We start from the raw sequence: 16,394 nt of genomic DNA on the forward strand, positions 1-16,394 counted from the left end.
AGCCTTTCATCTCAAACGTCACCACAACATTCATATTGAAATTGGTTTTTTGAAAACATTACTGTCCCCTCCAAAGCATTTAAGCCAGCTATAAGTGCAATTAAAGACATTCATTGATACTTATCCAAGGAAGAAGAAAAGGCACAATGCATATGTCATCTTATAAAGCACTAGAGAGGGGCCCAACCTGTAAAATTCCCCTCTGTGTCTGGATCTCTAATGCCCCACTTTTTTTGTTTTTTGGGTGGTTTTTTGGAGTGGGGATTGGATCTGAGGTTTCATTGTGTTATAAAGATAGTGGCCACTGGCAAAATTTAGATCCAGATTTGGAACTTCCCAAAAGTCCTTGGATGTTTGTTCAGATTTGTCTCTACAGCACATGTCCATTTGTAGGAAGTTTTCATGAATGTGTTTATATCTAATATAACAATGATGGATGTTGTTGGGTTAAGAATAGTTGTCTCCATTCTTGTCAGCCTGATGCTATGCAAATGTCCTGTTGAATTTCCCCATAGTGTGCCCTTAGGGTGGTTGTGGAAGACAGCTGCAAGCACTTGATTTACTGTCCTGGCTGGCCTAGGTTAGGCTCTAGTTATTTGTTTATTCTGTTTTCATAGGCACTGGAGGGTTGTTTGATTGTGCAGGAAGGACTTTAGTTCTATGGCTGACCTCCCTATGAAGAAACACAGAAAGGGTACAGCTCACATGAGGATGATTGGCTCATTAAAAAATAACAACCCTTTTCCAGTATGGTGGTTTGTAGCTTCCCACACTGTGGTTCTAATGAGGTGTGACGGGGTGAACTTACCCCGCACTGAAAGAGTTAAGCCAACTCTATGGGCGGCGGAAGTCCCGCCCCCCAGACCCTGCTGGACATGCTCAAACTGCTGCTCTAGCATAAAAAGGAGCAGCCCAGCTCATTCTAGGTGGACTGCCAAGGAGGGAAGAGGCATGCAGAAGGCTCTGAGCCAGGAGCTGCTTCAGCCCCTGATGGTGGAAACCAGGAACCTGGGAGACCTCGCTGGAGACCCACCACCCTTCATTGGCTACCTAGAGCCAGACACCTAAGGAGATGCTTTCGCCAGGGGGCTCCATGACCCAGGGGAGATTCGGGCAGCAACTGAGCAGAAAGGGGAACCCGGACGCCCGAGGGATGACCACATCAATGACCGAGTAGGAAGTAGCCCAGAGGGCTGGTATAGTGTAACTGAGGGTGAAGAGAGGCACTGGTCAGCGTGTTTTGGGAAGATCCCCGCTGACCTGGTGTCGGGCTATCCCGACACCAATAGGGGCCCTGGGGTAGGACTCAGAGAAGTGGGGGGGGCCTGAGCTTCCCGATCCCAGGCACCCCTGCCCCAAGGGGGTGCCCCACTACCCCAACGGACTGCCAAAACACGTTTCCCTGACCCGAGGGCGACTATTGGCTCTGGCTGCCAGGCCATATTACCTGTTGCAGGAGCCAGCCAATAGGCCTTGTACCTGCAGGACACAGGGCCGAGGAGACAGTCTTGTTGACTGCACTTGTGGGGGGGCGCCCCATTCTCCTTGTTACCCCCTTGAACTTCCCCATGGTACCTGGGACTAGCAAGCATATTTGCACCCCCTACTATTTTTTTCATAATTTTTCCATCCCATTTTTCCAGCCCTGAGGCTTCGCGCCCCAGGCAGCTGATCCACTAGCCGAGCCCTGATTACGGATCTGTCTTTGCTTACTCTATGTCCCACCAAGACCCCCTCTTTTATTCTTCACTAAGAATCTATCAACCCAGTTTTCCTGCCCGTTGTTTTTACCATTAACACCTTTTTCCTTTTAAATAGTTTTCTTTTTTTAAAAGAAAAAGAAAGCAATAATAATAAATTTAATGAAACCACAAAACCCCATTAGCCTGACCTAGATCAACAGAATGAAAGTTCAGAGCCAACAATGAACCTGCCTTGTTCAGCTTCCCCAATTGCATGCAAGCATCAGAGCTCATGGAGCACCACTCCATAAGTGCCTTTCTGTAAAAACAGAACAAAGTTATAGTCGGCTATCAGCAGAGGCTTCTGGGTTTGTTTTCAGAAACAGTGACTGAGTTTTAACATTTAGAAATGTAGACTCTGGAGAAAATTTGCCCCATGGTTATAAACATTTTAAAGTAGGTCAAGATCTAGACTGAAATATTTGACAGTGTCCTATTAACTGAAAGTGATGCCAGTCAGATTTATCACAAAACCTGAATGGAAATATATGTTTATAACCCACTGGACTGAGAATTTGCAAAGATGAAAGTGAGAATTTTACTGCCAGTTGACCAGTCCTTTAACAAATGATGTTGACAACTGAAACCAAGGTTCCCACAGTTTACAGGGAAGGGTGGAGGCAAGTCAACAAATGTTAGTCCTCAGAGTAAGAGATATTTGAAAATAAAAATAAAAATTTCTCCAATTATTATTTTGAGATAGCTTTGAAAATATATATAAAAACTAGCAAAGAGTGCGCAAATAGCAATAACCCTCCAAAAATGTTTCAGGCCTCTCATATTTTTTTCCTTTTGCCCACACCCCCAAATCCAGCCATCTGATCTTAGTATCTCTTCCCACCATCAATATGTTATCTGTTAAAATTAGATTAGATTTCCCTTGGGTCAGGAACTTATTATGATTTCTATAAATTGCCAACAGCATCTATGTTGTTATATAAATAGGTTCTATTCTAGTAAAATCACAGGAAATAAAGCCATCTACAAAACCTCAGTTTCACTTTAGTAATTAAGGATGTGAGACTTGATTACACCAATACTTAACTCTTAGAATGCTGGCATCAGTTGACTGGCAGTTGGAAGAAACTTTCTGAAGATGGAGATGTACCCATGAATAAAGGATAGAATTCTTCCCTATCCTAGCATAATTAGAAACGGCACCTAACTTGACCCCATTATTTCATAATGAGAAAGAGAATGTACTGTGTAAAACCCATCAACAGAAAAGATGCAGCTGGCTGATAAGTACATATTACTAGATTTTATTTTCATATTTCTTCATATTCACTAACAGCAATTTTCTCACCATGAGTCAGCCAATCCTCTCCAGAAAATAACTGCCTCTTGCAGCGCATACTGTATGTAATGCATGGTTTTAAGAACAGTCTATTAGCACAATCCACTAGTCCAGCACAGAGTACCATGATGATTTAATATTTCTGATGAAATCAGAGTTGATTCAGCCTTTTCTGAAGACAGGATTTTATAACTGAGCTTTGGAAGTGTACACAACATAGCTGCATAGTCTTCTTCTGTTCTGCTGTAGTGTAGTAATTAGTCTTTTAATCCAAAATTGTCCCTCAATATAGTGAATCTCTGTTTCTTGCCATCTGCAGACCAGGCTGATTGGAGCTCATAAAGCATTACTTTGTGTGATGATTCTCCATTTTGCTGTCAAAGGCTGCAAATCTGACAAATTATTATTGGATTTGTACATCTTGACCAGTTTGAATCTTTGAAAAAGCTTTTCCTTCTTTTGAATCTGCTTCACTAGTCTTATTAGTCAACAGAAACTGGTGGAGGAGAAAATGTCAGCCCCTAATACCACAGCCTGAGGAGAATTCTAGACCTGCAGAGATGTCCCTCCTGCAAAGGACTTTTCATATGGGTACTTTTAGCACAGTTTTTCTTCAGGCTTTCACAGCCATCTTGTAATATGGGACAGAATCTTTGTCAATAGAGACTCTTCCTCAGAAGTAGTGAAATCCTTTTCTTCAGCATCTCCTTCCAGGTGCATTGCTACACTGAAATGAATTCTGCCACAGCAGAATTAGATGAACATCTAGCTTTCCTTAATTACTCCCTACGTGTTTTGTTCATTGCCTGTCTCTTGATCTAGTGCTCCAAAGAACTAGTGTCCCACAGTGCTTTGGAATCCAGTGAATTTATGTCCATTTATCTAACAAGGTTATTTTCATCTTGAGAATGAAAAGCTAATTTACTTTGTGTCCTCAGGTGCTGCCTGGTCTCTATATAAAATAATAATAATATTGTAAAACTTTAAGCCATGATATAGTATTTGTATGTATAAAAGTATAGATTAGCAAGGTGATAAAATAAATGACCTACTAGGTCCGTTTCCAGTTTCTACCATTCTATGAGATGGGGAAGATTTTAATGGGTGGGAACACATGGGAGTAAAGATGGAACCAGAGCTGAACCAGTCCCTAACTTGGTAATACTGGACATGTTACCTTTCAGCTGAGATGTAAAACCAATTTTCTGACCATTTATGTTCATTACAAATTTGGTAGCACTTTTTGCCAGAGTAGTGTTGGCACTTGTGTCCTACCTAAAATCAGGTCTGGGTAATGAACATTCTACATACTTATATGCCCCTGCAGGTTCAACTGGATACAGTATTCACCCACCCCCATCTTGTTCCAAACTGTTATGTAGCAGTGATGCATGACAACACAGTTCCAGCCCGCAATCCTAAATTCATCTGTCTTCCGTGGGAACAACTCGATGGCAAGAGTGGGCCCTTCAAAAGCTAATGCCTTCCAGCCTTGATGCGGCTGCATTTCAGTGGTGGGTGAAAGTCTATAATGTGTGTGTGTGCTTATAGAGAGAGACAGTGGATCTGGCTTTCAAAGAATCTAATAGCAACACTCCTATTGACCTGAGCAGGACTTTATCATGCAGTGTCTACACTGACATAAATAGCAGCAAATCCTGAGATAAAAGCACTGCTTCAAATGTAGGAAGAGGCAGTCTTCCACAACATTCCTCAACCACTGTTCTAAAATATTCTATTTGTCTCTTCTGTGGTACTTCAATATTATGGTGATGAGCATAAGACCCTCTTTTCAATTGCTTATAACTTTGCCAGTTATAATTGTTAAAGCTGAAATTTTCCATGCTGGGGGTCTGTCTCAGGGTTAAATATTTTGGAAAATTTCAGCCAAAACAGTTCAGCTGTTTCCAAGAATAAAGACAGGGAAAATTACATTGTGTTGCTCATGTTAATAATTCTGGTGACCTTTTCTTTGAGAATCTCTAGTGTCCCCATGTGCTTTGGAGCAGGAACTTGAAAATTCTCAGGGGGTGACCTTTTGCCTCTCCATGAAAAACTGCCCGAATATGGCCAAATTATAAGCCTTTGGAAAATCATAGTTCATACATGTTTAATAGAGAATTCTTAGATGTTAGCGGCTAACTTCCCTGAAGAGTCTATCTGCCCTGGGCATGCTCCAGCCCTGAGATAGGCAAGACTTTGCCAGCAATTTAAGCTCTGGGCTTCTGCAGGCTGATCCATGTCCAGGCACCGGAACTGAGAGCAAGAAGACTGTTTTGTGCTCTCAGTGACCCGCCCTTGCTGGGCACAGACAACTGTGAAGAAGTAAATTGACTGATTTGAGTGCAGAGGGGACAAGAGCCACATGTGTGGGGGTGGGGGAGGGTGAAGGGGAAGGAGGCAGTAGATTGGGACAAGGAGCCTGGGAAGAAGCAGAGACTGTTTGGTCAAGGAAACTAGGACTGGGCCACGGATGGCAACAAGGCAGGAGGAAAAGAGCCAGTTGATGGCGGGGAGGATTGAGATCACATAAGAAGCCTAGGGGGCAGGGAAAGAACACAAGATTGAGGCTGGCTGGGCAAGGAGACTGGGACTGAGAATCCATAGGGCAAGGAGAAGGTGGTGAGGAGGAAACGGAGACTGATCTGACAAGGAGCCAGTATGAACAGGGAGAAGCAGGACTGGCTAAGCAAAGAGACTCAGACAAGAAGCCAGGAAACTGGGGACTCTGTGACTGGATGATGAGCATGTGGAGATAGATTGGGACTGGCAGCTAGTGGGGAGAGGGAATATAGTGGGAGTGGGAACTGGAAGTCAGGGTCAGAGACAGATTGGATGAGGAGTTGGGGTGGGGGAACTGGGAGGGCAATGAGACTGGGACTGGGATTGGGTAAACTTGGACTGTGGGTATGTCTTCCCTGACGGCAGCAAATTCGCTGCTGTCAGATCAATCTATCCGGATTGATTGAGTGATCAGTGAAGATCCACTCAATCGATCCGGAAGTCAACGTGTTAAAACCACCCCCTCAAGTGGCGCAGCGCAGTAAAGACGCCGTGTAGAAGAGGAGTTACGAAGTCGATGGGAGTTACGCGGGCTATTCTGCATAGCTTGTGTAACTCCCGTCGACTGCTGCCGAATTTCAAGGTAAGTGTAGACCAGGCCTCCGACGAGGAGTCCAACAGGGTAAGATTAAGACTTGCTGGGCAATGAGACTGGAAGTAGGATGGGCAGCCTGAGGAAAGTGTAGACTGGAGCTGGGATGTGGAGCCAGTGTGAGGAAGAGCCAGAATAAGGACAGGTTGTCAGGGACAGAGAAGAGAGTCACATTTGGGGGAATGGGCTGCAGAGTGTGTCAGCTAGAGCACATTCACCTCCAGGGCCTGGAATGGAACTCAAGGTTCCTGAGTCTCACGTCTCTGCTGTCACCAAATTACTATCACACACACCATGGCAAATTCTCCCATCCCCCTCTAGTGGTGCTATCACTACTGCTTTCAGTGACTCAGTTAACTCAAGTGGAAGGATCTGTGTGCTGAATGTAAAGATTCCAACCTTGCTGATGCCCCATGTGGGTGTCAATATGATGCCATATGATGGAAAGATAGTATGTGATCATGTAATTAAAGCATGGATCATAAAACATAAGCCTGTCAGAATTGCTAGGAAGCCAGTTGAGGCAGATGCGGCGTAGAGCAGAGGTTAGCTAGCATGGAAACAGGTACAGGAGCATGCTGAAGCAGAAGCAAGGGTGGCTAGAGCTGGAGAAGAAGCAAGGGGCAAGGACTGGAGCAGGAGCACGGTCACTCTGTTGAAACTACTGGTAAGGGGAATGCCCCTGCCAGCTAGTGATATTGAGAAGACTAGAGAAAGTGCTTCCTGTGGGAGCCTGTACACCTGCCTTGGGATTACCTGGGTGGGTCCTTGCCTCTGGCTGAAGCCTGGTTGAATGGCATGGTGCCTATCAACAGACCTGCAGGCAATTGCCTCTGCTGACTCATCGCACTTGCTGACTCAGGGATGACTCATCAGGCTCAGATAGGCTCAGGCTCGCAGATACCTCAGGTTTAGGCAGGCTCAGAGGGAACTCAGGGATGACTCATCACAATGCCCAAGGGGACCAAATTAAGGTTGCACAGGTAACCTTCATTCTGACATTTCCTAACTTTTGAGAGCTTGACTTTTCAAGCGTAATGATGTTCTTTTAATGTGTGCTTTTTATACATATATGTGGAGTAAATCAAAAGAATGACACCTTGTGACAGGGTGCTGGTTGAGCCCTGGGGGTTGTCAGCCTGCTACCACCAGGGCCCTAATTTAGAGGGGGAGTGGAGCCAGCTGGGAGAACCTGCACGGGTGTGGCTAGCAAGGAGCAGTTGGTAGGCTCACTCAGCCAAGCACTATAAAGGCTCAGGGGAGGAGGGTGGCTGGGGAGTCACAAGAGATAGAGTGAGTGCTTGCCCACCTGTCTGACTGGCAAGGGCAATGCTGCAGTTGGTGGGGAGCTGCCCTGATTAGGAAGTTGAGGTTGTGTGGCCCTAGCCTGGGAGTGTTGCTGTATGTAGTTGGTGGTGGGGAGGAAGCCTGTAAATATAGAGTGTTGGTGGGAGCATGAAGCTGAGGATGGTGTATGGTTTCTGGGTGCAGGGGACCTGATGAGCAGGGGGGGCCTGTGACCCTGCTACTTGTAGGGGTTTGTCTGGGATCTGAAGCCAGTGACTGGTGGGCAGCCCAGGCATGGAGGAAACCCTCCACTGGGTTGTGGAGCAGCAGGAGCAAATGAAGCAGGCCCTGCAAAGCTTCTAGCAGGCCCAACAGGATGAGAGATAGGCCCTGCTCATCTGGCAGGCTGAGCAGCAGAAAAGCCTCCTGGAGTTCATCTGGGAGCAGGCCAGCCTGCAGCAGTGGATCCTGCAGTAAATGGTGAACCCTGTGGTTGAGGATGGTAGTGAGCCTTGGGGTCTGGGACTTTGGGCCCAGCAGATGACCTGGATGCTTTCCTTGGGATGTCTGAGAGGGTAGCCCTGGGTGCTGGGTGGGACCGAGTGACCTGGCCCCATACTTGGCTGGAGAAGTGCAGGCAGCCTACATGGCATTAAGCAAGGAACAGGCCAGGGACTATGAGGTGGTGAGGGCAGCTATTCTCGATAGTATTTTTCCACTGATAAGACCACCCTATCAGAAGTTGTGGGCAGCCTGATGGATTGGGAGTGTGCGTCCCTGTGCCTTTGCCCAGAGGCTCTTTGATTAGAGCACCTGCTGGCTGAGGCCAGAGACCTACACCACAGGGGAAATGATGGATGGGATTGTCCTGGAGCAGTTCTTGCATAGCCTACCCAAACATGTCTGAATTTGGGTGGGAGGCATTAACCAGGGACAGTGGATGCAGCAGTTACTTACAGAAGAGTTCACTGAAGTGGATTTGGCGGGTGAAAGTGTCCACTGAACCAGGGTGGGGCATGAAGCTGATGAAACAGACCCCTGGAAAAGGCCTGGAGCAGAAGAGGGAGAAGCCCCAAGGTACTGCTGGGGGAGCCGGGTGGCTGGTCTGCTGGCAATGGGGATGGCTGGGACATAAGAAAAATGACTGCCTCCAGATAGACTGTGGCTATACTGAGTTTTGTTGGGGGGGTGAGGAAAGGGGCTGAGGCTGTCCACCCACCCTGTAAGGGTGGGGAGGACAGCCCGGAGGGGCATAGTGGACTTGGCCTCAAGTGTGCTTGCTCATCCCAAGGGGACTAGTATAACCCTAGTGGATGCTCCCAGGGGAAAGGATAAATTTGACATGTATTCTGCCCCCTAGCCCAACTGCCCCTGGAGGCGAGGGGCCAATTTGACTGGAAGCAGGGCGGAGTAGTGGCCCAGCTGTAGCTGGTAGTGCTGGGCATGGATGGGGGCCCCTTCCCCAAAGAGTAAACTGGAGATTGGTGGGGAGGGGAAGAGGGAGGTCCCCGGAAGAAAGGAGTAGGGCCTTAGGAGCAGAGGAACCCTGGTGAAGGGAGAGCATTCTGACACCAGAGTCCAGAAAGGGGGAAAGGCTGATGGGGTAGTCCCTAGTCCCCAGAGCCTCACCAGAGGAGGTAAAAAAGAGAGAACCCTAGACAATCAAGCCCAGAGGAGAAAGGGATGGTGAAGGGCTAGCCCAGACCCTGGGGAAAAGGGGGAAGGGCCAGCACAGCCCTTACTGGGACAACTCCTGAGAGGGGCACCCCGAACTGCCCCACGTAGGCCTGTAAAGCCTGAGGCCCTACGGGTCCTGGGGGAGGTTGGGACAAAACCTGGACCCCTTCTGGGAGAGGAGGGGCAAAAGGAGAGAGGGTGGCTGCAGGCATGTAAGTGGTGTGATGACCTGTGGGTGGCTGCCAAGTTGTGGGGCCATCTGGCCCCCCTGTGGTGTACCTTAAGGGGGTGGGGAATGGATGAGCCTAGAGGGGGTGGTCCTTCTCTGCTCTGACCCTCTGGGAAGAGGCCAGAGTGGGTGGTAAGGAGTGAATGTGGGAGTTCATAAGGTGTGTGACAGGGTGCTGGCTGAGCCCTGGCAGTTAAGCCAGCCGGCTGGCACTGTTACCTGGGTTCTTCCAACCCAAAGCTTGTGGTAACTTTACTTTGTGTGAGGTTGTGTCAGGAAATAAGTCAAAGGGGGACACAGCCGTCCACCTGATAGATGAACTGGTAGAAACAGTATAACACAACAGTGCTCTTACTACAAAGCCATACCTTTACTTAGGCTCAAGCACTACACGAGTGTGCTCTTACTTTGAAGGCATACTTTTACGTGGGTTCAAGAACTTACACATGTCCCAACAGGTTAGTAAAACACCTCAACCCTTAATTACCAAAGTGGGGGGGCAGCTTTTGAGTGGAAACAGCGAGGGCTTTCTGATTGGCCAGATCTTCCAGCTGTTGTAGGAGCCAAAAACACTCACTCACCCACTGAGTCCAAACAGATCCTCCCCCCATTGTCTACTAACAAGGATAAATAACAAGTCAAAGAACAAGGAAAAAAAAAATCAAAAGCTAGACCAAAGGTTACTTAATTAGCTAGGTATGTTCTGACAGAATTGGCATATGTTGAGGCCAGGACAAACATCTCCCAGAGGGCATGCATAAATAAGCTTATTGGTCTTTTCCTGAAACACAGATCCTAGCACGTCCACCAGAACATCAGGGAGGGACAGCAGGGTCAGGCAAAGGTTGATAAAGGGGCTCCCCTCCCCTCCTGGCTTAATTATGCCAAAGCAGCATCAGTCTGCTGAAAGGCCAATCAATTTTGGCTGCTGTTAGCAGTGTGATACACTATCACATGGTGCATGGGTCCTTTTACTGGTCTATTCAAAAATCCCCTGTATGCCACCAGTGCCCTAATGCAAAGGGGAGTGTAGCCAGCAGGGAGAGCCTGCAGGGGCGGGGCTAGCGAGGAGCAGCTGGTAGGCTCACTTAGCCAAGCCCTATAAAGGCTCAGGGCATGTAGCAGCCAGGGAGCCACAAGGGAAGAGGTGAGAGCTCAGCCTGCAAGGGTGAAGCCACAGCTGGAGGCAAGCTGCCCTGATTAGGGAGCTGAGGCTGTGTGGCCCTAAGCTGGGGCTGTTGCTGTACGTAGTTGGTGGTGGGGAAATCTGTAAATAAGAGCACTGGTGGGAGCACGAAGCTGAGGCCTGTGTGTGGTTTGTAGGCACAGAGGACGTGACAAGCAGGGGGCCTCTGTGAACCTGTTACCCAGTCATTTTTCCACCACTTTAAGTGTGTATTTCACTAGAAACTCATTTGTTTGGAAAATATTATGTACAATAGCTTATTTTCACATGTTAACTACTCCTCTGTAAAACATCTCACTGGGCAAAGAAAGAGATAAATTAATTCACTCAGTAAATCCACAAAAATTTTCTTTCAATATAGCTATTCTTAGATTGCTGGATGGCTATCACCATGTGATTATGACCTTAATTAATTGTAAGGGTACTGGGAGCTTGTGTGTAAGCATTTTGTATGTACTTAAATCTATTAAACATAGTTATTGAAAGAAACCCATCAAAGTTAATCTAAATGCTTATGGAAATTTATTTTTATTACACTACACACACACACACACATTGCACTCCACCAATAACTAAACCTGGCAGCAGTTCGATAAAAACCCAGTTGAAATCACTGTTTTGCCTTCTACCAGAAAGAAAAACCACCTTTAAGAAAGCTCAGCATGGACAGAACACCTGTTTGACAAGTATTAGTCTGCAGCAAGTTGACTGCTAAGACACTTTTCATAAATGTCTGTTTGTATACAGGTATATATGCATATAAAGCTGGATGGGAGAAGGTTACATTTTAATGAAAATGCTGACAAACTGAATGACAGCACTGCTGGTAGGAAAAAATCACTCCCCAATGAGTTCCCATTCAAAATCTGTAGTCTTGTTTACAACAAAACATTTATGAAATGAGACACCAACTCAGTCTCATGCTCAAATCTTTCTCTTCCCCCTACCCCCATACACATTCTCTACACAAAGGTAACAATTCTTTAAGTTAGTATACACTGCATAAGACTTGTAAAACAGTTAAGTAGAGAAGGATGGGGGATCAAAAGCAGCATTTTTGTGGTTGGTTGAATTGAATTAATTTGTTCCTGTTTGTTTTTAAATGCTGCTGGGTATATTTTTCTAATGAAGTGTTAGGGCAACTACTGCACTTGTGTAGGCATCTTTCTTGCTGTTATTTAAATTTAAAGAAATAAAAATAAAATAAGTTTTATGGGGAATTTTTTTATTCATTTCAAAACTGTAACCCAAAAACTCCTTGATACCCTGAACCAAGGATTTTTTGAACATCTACCTTATTGCCTAGAAAAGCTGTGCAGTCAGTAATTCCTTTAGTAGCTCTGCAAATGCTGGTTTATGAGGCAACTGAAATTAAAGTAGGTTGAAGTGACTTTCTGCAGAAAGGTATAAAAGACTTCCCAGCTCCATCCCTGAACTGTTTATATGAAAAGGCATAACAGAATGGCAAGCACAAGGCAGCAGTAGCTGTTGCCAACCAAAGCCAGAATCAGGAAACCATACCTACCCCCATAGGCTGCTGGGAGAAAGGATTTAAAATCTTACTGCCGTTTCTCTCTCCAGTGTGTATCTGTCCCTCTCTGCCAAGAAATGCTGGGAGAGATGTTTTAAAACCCTTTTCTGCCATTATGATGCAGTGTCATCCAGCTTCATCCATTCCAGAAGATCTTGGGAGAGGATTAAAACCTGTTTGTGGCCACATGCTTCAACCCTTTAAGAAAGCAGTGGTGCAAGTGTTTTTGATCTTCCCTGAATATTTTGTCTTTACTACTCTTTAACATTGACTCTTTTCCCCCTTTGCACTTTATAAGGTGTCAAAGCTAAAATTTTTAGAAATGCAGCTCTGCTCTGAAAAGTAAAAATCTAGAAGTGTTCAAAAAGGTTCCTTGTTTATCTCCTAATGACTTCTGGGTCAAATCTGCTCAATTTACAAAAACAGCAATGGTTTTCCTAATTGTCTGTCCTGCAAGCTCCACTTGGAATATGAAAATCACCTGTGTTCATTTTCTTGAGCTCTATATTCCCAACAATAAAGATTCCACAAACACAACTTGGTCCCTGAACCTGTAAGAATTATTGTGGGGACTGATCATTGGATAGATCTAATGACTTCAGTGGGAGCAAACTTACAGTTCTCCTGGAAGAATCAGAATCTTAGGCCTGGATCCACAAAAGAACTTAAGTATTTGAAAATCCATGGAACGACTTTGCACCTCAAAACCTGAGTTAAGTGCCTAGTCTCCCTATACAATGCCTAAGATGAGATAGATTGCTAAGAAAGCAATTCACAAAAACCAGTAGGCTAGACATGGAATTGCATAAACTAGCCCTTGGGAGATATTGATTGGGGGGGTGGAGGGTCCTAAACCACACACCTCTCAGGAAGTTTGGCACCTTAAATTCAAGCTGCAGGGAGATGCCAATCACTGTATTTGTTCTACCACAAGGAACCCTTGTCTTGGAGTCAGGGGGCTCAGGTGCCTAAGTCATTTCTTGTGGGAATGAGTTTGGCACCTGCCTCACTCCACACATGGCAGTGGTGCCCACCTTGTAACTTTTTGCTTAATGGTTAATGTGTTTATCTGGGATGTGGGAGAACCAGATTCAAATCCCACCTCTCTGCCTGAGGATGAAAGAGGATATGAACAGGGATCTCCCATCTCTCTCAGAAGGGCACATTAACCACTGAGCTATGGGCCAGTAAGAGAGTGAGTGACTGTAGCCTGTTGGTTACATGATGCACCTAGACAATAATGGTCCAGTATCCTGCTCCAATGGCTTGCTTTATGCGCAGTGGAACAGCTTTAACAGGAGAGACTGAGGCAATTGCACATCAGTTACAGCACTCTCCTGAGATGTAGGAAACCCCTGTTCAAATCCTTTCTTCCCCACAGGTGGGGGTAGGGGGATTGAACTCAGGTTCTCCCACTTCTCAGGCCAAGTGCACTAACCACTGGGCTAAAGTTATAAGATGGAATCATGGGGCCCCTTCACTGGTAGTGGGTGCCTCCTCTTGGCTGATCTAGGGATCAACTCATTCCAAGTCTAGCACCACCACCTATTTGCTTCATCTTAAGCTACATCTATACTAGAGACCTTACAGCAGCAAAGCAGTACTGCTGCACTGCTGTAAGGTCTCCTGTGTAGCCACTCTATGCCAGTGGGAGAGAGCTCTCTCGTTGGCATAATTCAACCATCCCTGATGAGTGGCAGCAGCTATGTTAGTGGAAGAGTGTCTCCCTCCAGTATAGTGCTATCCACATCAGTGCTTCTGTCAGTGAAACTTCTGTCACTCATGGGTGTGTTTTAACACCCCTGACAAAAGTTTTACTGACAAAAGTGTCAGTGTAGACATACAGGAAAATTTGTATTTTAGGCTATCTAGCTTAAACCACTCCGATTTGGAGGGGCAAAAAGTGGCCTTATGTTGTGAGAAGAATTCTCTCTCTCAGGCTGGGTCTACACTAGAAAATTAGGTCAGTTTAATTACATTCTCAGGGGTGTGCACAATCCACACTCTTAAGAAGTGTTAAGCCAAACAAAGTCCCTGTGTAGACGGTGCTAAGTCGACCAAAGAATTCTTCTGTTGATGTAGCTACTGCCCTTCAGGGAAGTGGATTATCTATACCAATGGGAGAACCCCTCCCACCAGCATAAGTAGTGTCTACATTGAAATGCTGCAGCTGCACAGCTGTGCCTCTGTAGCATTTTTGTGTCAACAAGCCCTTAGACTATCCAGATACAGTACTTTCCACCTGCTGCATTTCTGCTAAATGCTAATTTCTGCAGTGATGCTTTAAAAAAAAAAAAAAAAAAAAGTGGCTGATTGACTATTCAAAAATTCATCCACTATCCCAAGTTCAGAGGTAAGACAAATTTTATTGAGATTTGTATAATCCAGTTATTTTGATTGGTTATATTGCCCCAGTAATTGAATGAAATAGTTGAGAGTTTGGGTTTTTTTGTTTTTGAGTCAGAAAATAGCATTTGTATTTAATTTATAAATATAAATAGGGACTTAGTCAAATCTCTCAAAAGACTGAATTACTAATAGAACATTTTGAGGAAATCTTTCATTTATGGTCCAGTAACACTGGATGTTTGAGTAATCTTGTCTAATTTTACTGGAATTTAATTAATATAAAGAGAAAACATGATTGCTTGCTACAGATAACAAAGCTTCTATAGAAGGTATCTAGACAATTTTATTTTCATATTGCCAGAGGCCTAATTTGTGGCCATACTATTGCATTGTCTGACTCGAAACAGGAGTTTTGACTTTGCTCACTAGTTTTAAAACTTTGCGCAGAGGAGGATGACTCATTCGTAGGAACTCAGTTTTAATTTTGGAGGTTTTAATTGGATAGCAAAATCTAATTTTACAGGGTTTTTTTAAAAGCAGGTTTGGCTCAGTTCTTACATTAAATTATATTTTGGCACATAAAAAAAATTAGGCTCAGCATCTTGTATATTTTTTCATTAGTTTTAAGCATATTCCAGAAATAAATGTTTGAAGTTAAATGTCCAACTTCCCACCTGAAAAAAATGAAATACACAAGGGCTGCTTAGCAAAAATTAAGGCTGCATTTTCTGTGGATGGGTGTAAAAATGCAACACTTGGCTGCAGGTACTCCAAGGAACACCTGGTGAGGAGGAAAAGGATCCTGTGATTGTAATGACCATCAAAATGCCCTCTGTTTTGCCTCCACCCTCTTTCATAACTAAGGTTAAAGCAACATAAGTTAGAGATAGTCCATCATTAAAATAAATCACTTATAAAAATCACACAGTAAGTTTGGCCATCCCACTTTATGGCAGCTTTGAGAAAAGAATAGGCCCTTGCCAAGATGTCTGAAGAGGTCACTGACTTTGTTTCTCCAAGTGACAGCACAGCTAAATTACAGCTTGCTGTAGAAAGAGGAAATTTATAACTTGACATAGCACTGAAGCTTGTCACTGCCATCCCAGGCAGACAGACTTGCACTAGCAAGGCTCGTGACAGCATGCTAAAAATAAGCATAGATATTGCAGGTCCAGCAATGACTCAGGCTAGCCACCTCAGCTCAGATCCCACAGGGGTCAGGTAGCCTTGAGAACCCAAGTTACTGCCTAAGCCACCACATCCAAACTGTTATTTTTAGTGTGCTACTTTGAGCCCTGCTACCACAAGTCTGCCTACCCATGGTGTAAAGCTCACACCTAGCTGCACCAAAAAGACATGATGCTGCAGTCAAACTAGCTACGGGCACATCAGCATTGCCAAACTTCTTTCTAAGCAAGCTAGACACTTTACTCAGAGCAGAAGACTCTTTACTAGCAAGCATTTAAGAAGTGAGATACATTAGGTGAGTTAAGAGTACAGCAGAGATTCATTCTTTCATAAAGTAACTTCCCCACTCCACATTAGTGGTTGGGAGATACTTTATGCAATTAATTCAGTACACAAGTTCAGCCCACAGGGGCTATAGACAGTGTAAGTGATGGGCACTGTGAAGTAGGTACTTGGTCCTACTTTTTCCACATTTCCTGAAGGGTTGCATTAGCTCAATATAAGGGAAAACTAAAGCTACACTCACCTACTAACCCATCTCTCTCTCCCAGGAATGGTATTGCCATTCTACTATGCCTTGAATGTGTCCACCTACGTACGTGAGGAAACATCAAGTTACAGTGAAGGACCCAAGGCCTCTATAAACCTCCCTTGAACAAAAGGTGGAGGAAGTCATCCAAAGTGGAGGCAGTCAGATTAAAAGCATTCTTTGAGCTCAGGTGGAAAGCTTTCCAGGTTTGTTCATAACAGCATT

The 16,394-nt window shown here is 45.0% G+C and overlaps 1 pseudogene; it reads right to left on the bottom strand.

The window, feature by feature from the left end:
- Positions 1-3,049: 3,049 nt before the first annotated feature.
- On the bottom strand, positions 3,050-4,262 carry LOC137158546 (swi5-dependent recombination DNA repair protein 1 homolog; annotated as a pseudogene).
- Positions 4,263-16,394: the final 12,132 nt, after the last annotated feature.

The sequence above is a fragment of the Emydura macquarii genome, unplaced genomic scaffold, assembly GCF_026122565.2.
Source record: "Emydura macquarii macquarii isolate MOO-44397 ecotype Brisbane River unplaced genomic scaffold, CSIRO-AGI_Emac_v2 contig_1713, whole genome shotgun sequence".
In the NCBI taxonomy this organism is placed as follows: Eukaryota; Metazoa; Chordata; order Testudines; family Chelidae; genus Emydura; species Emydura macquarii.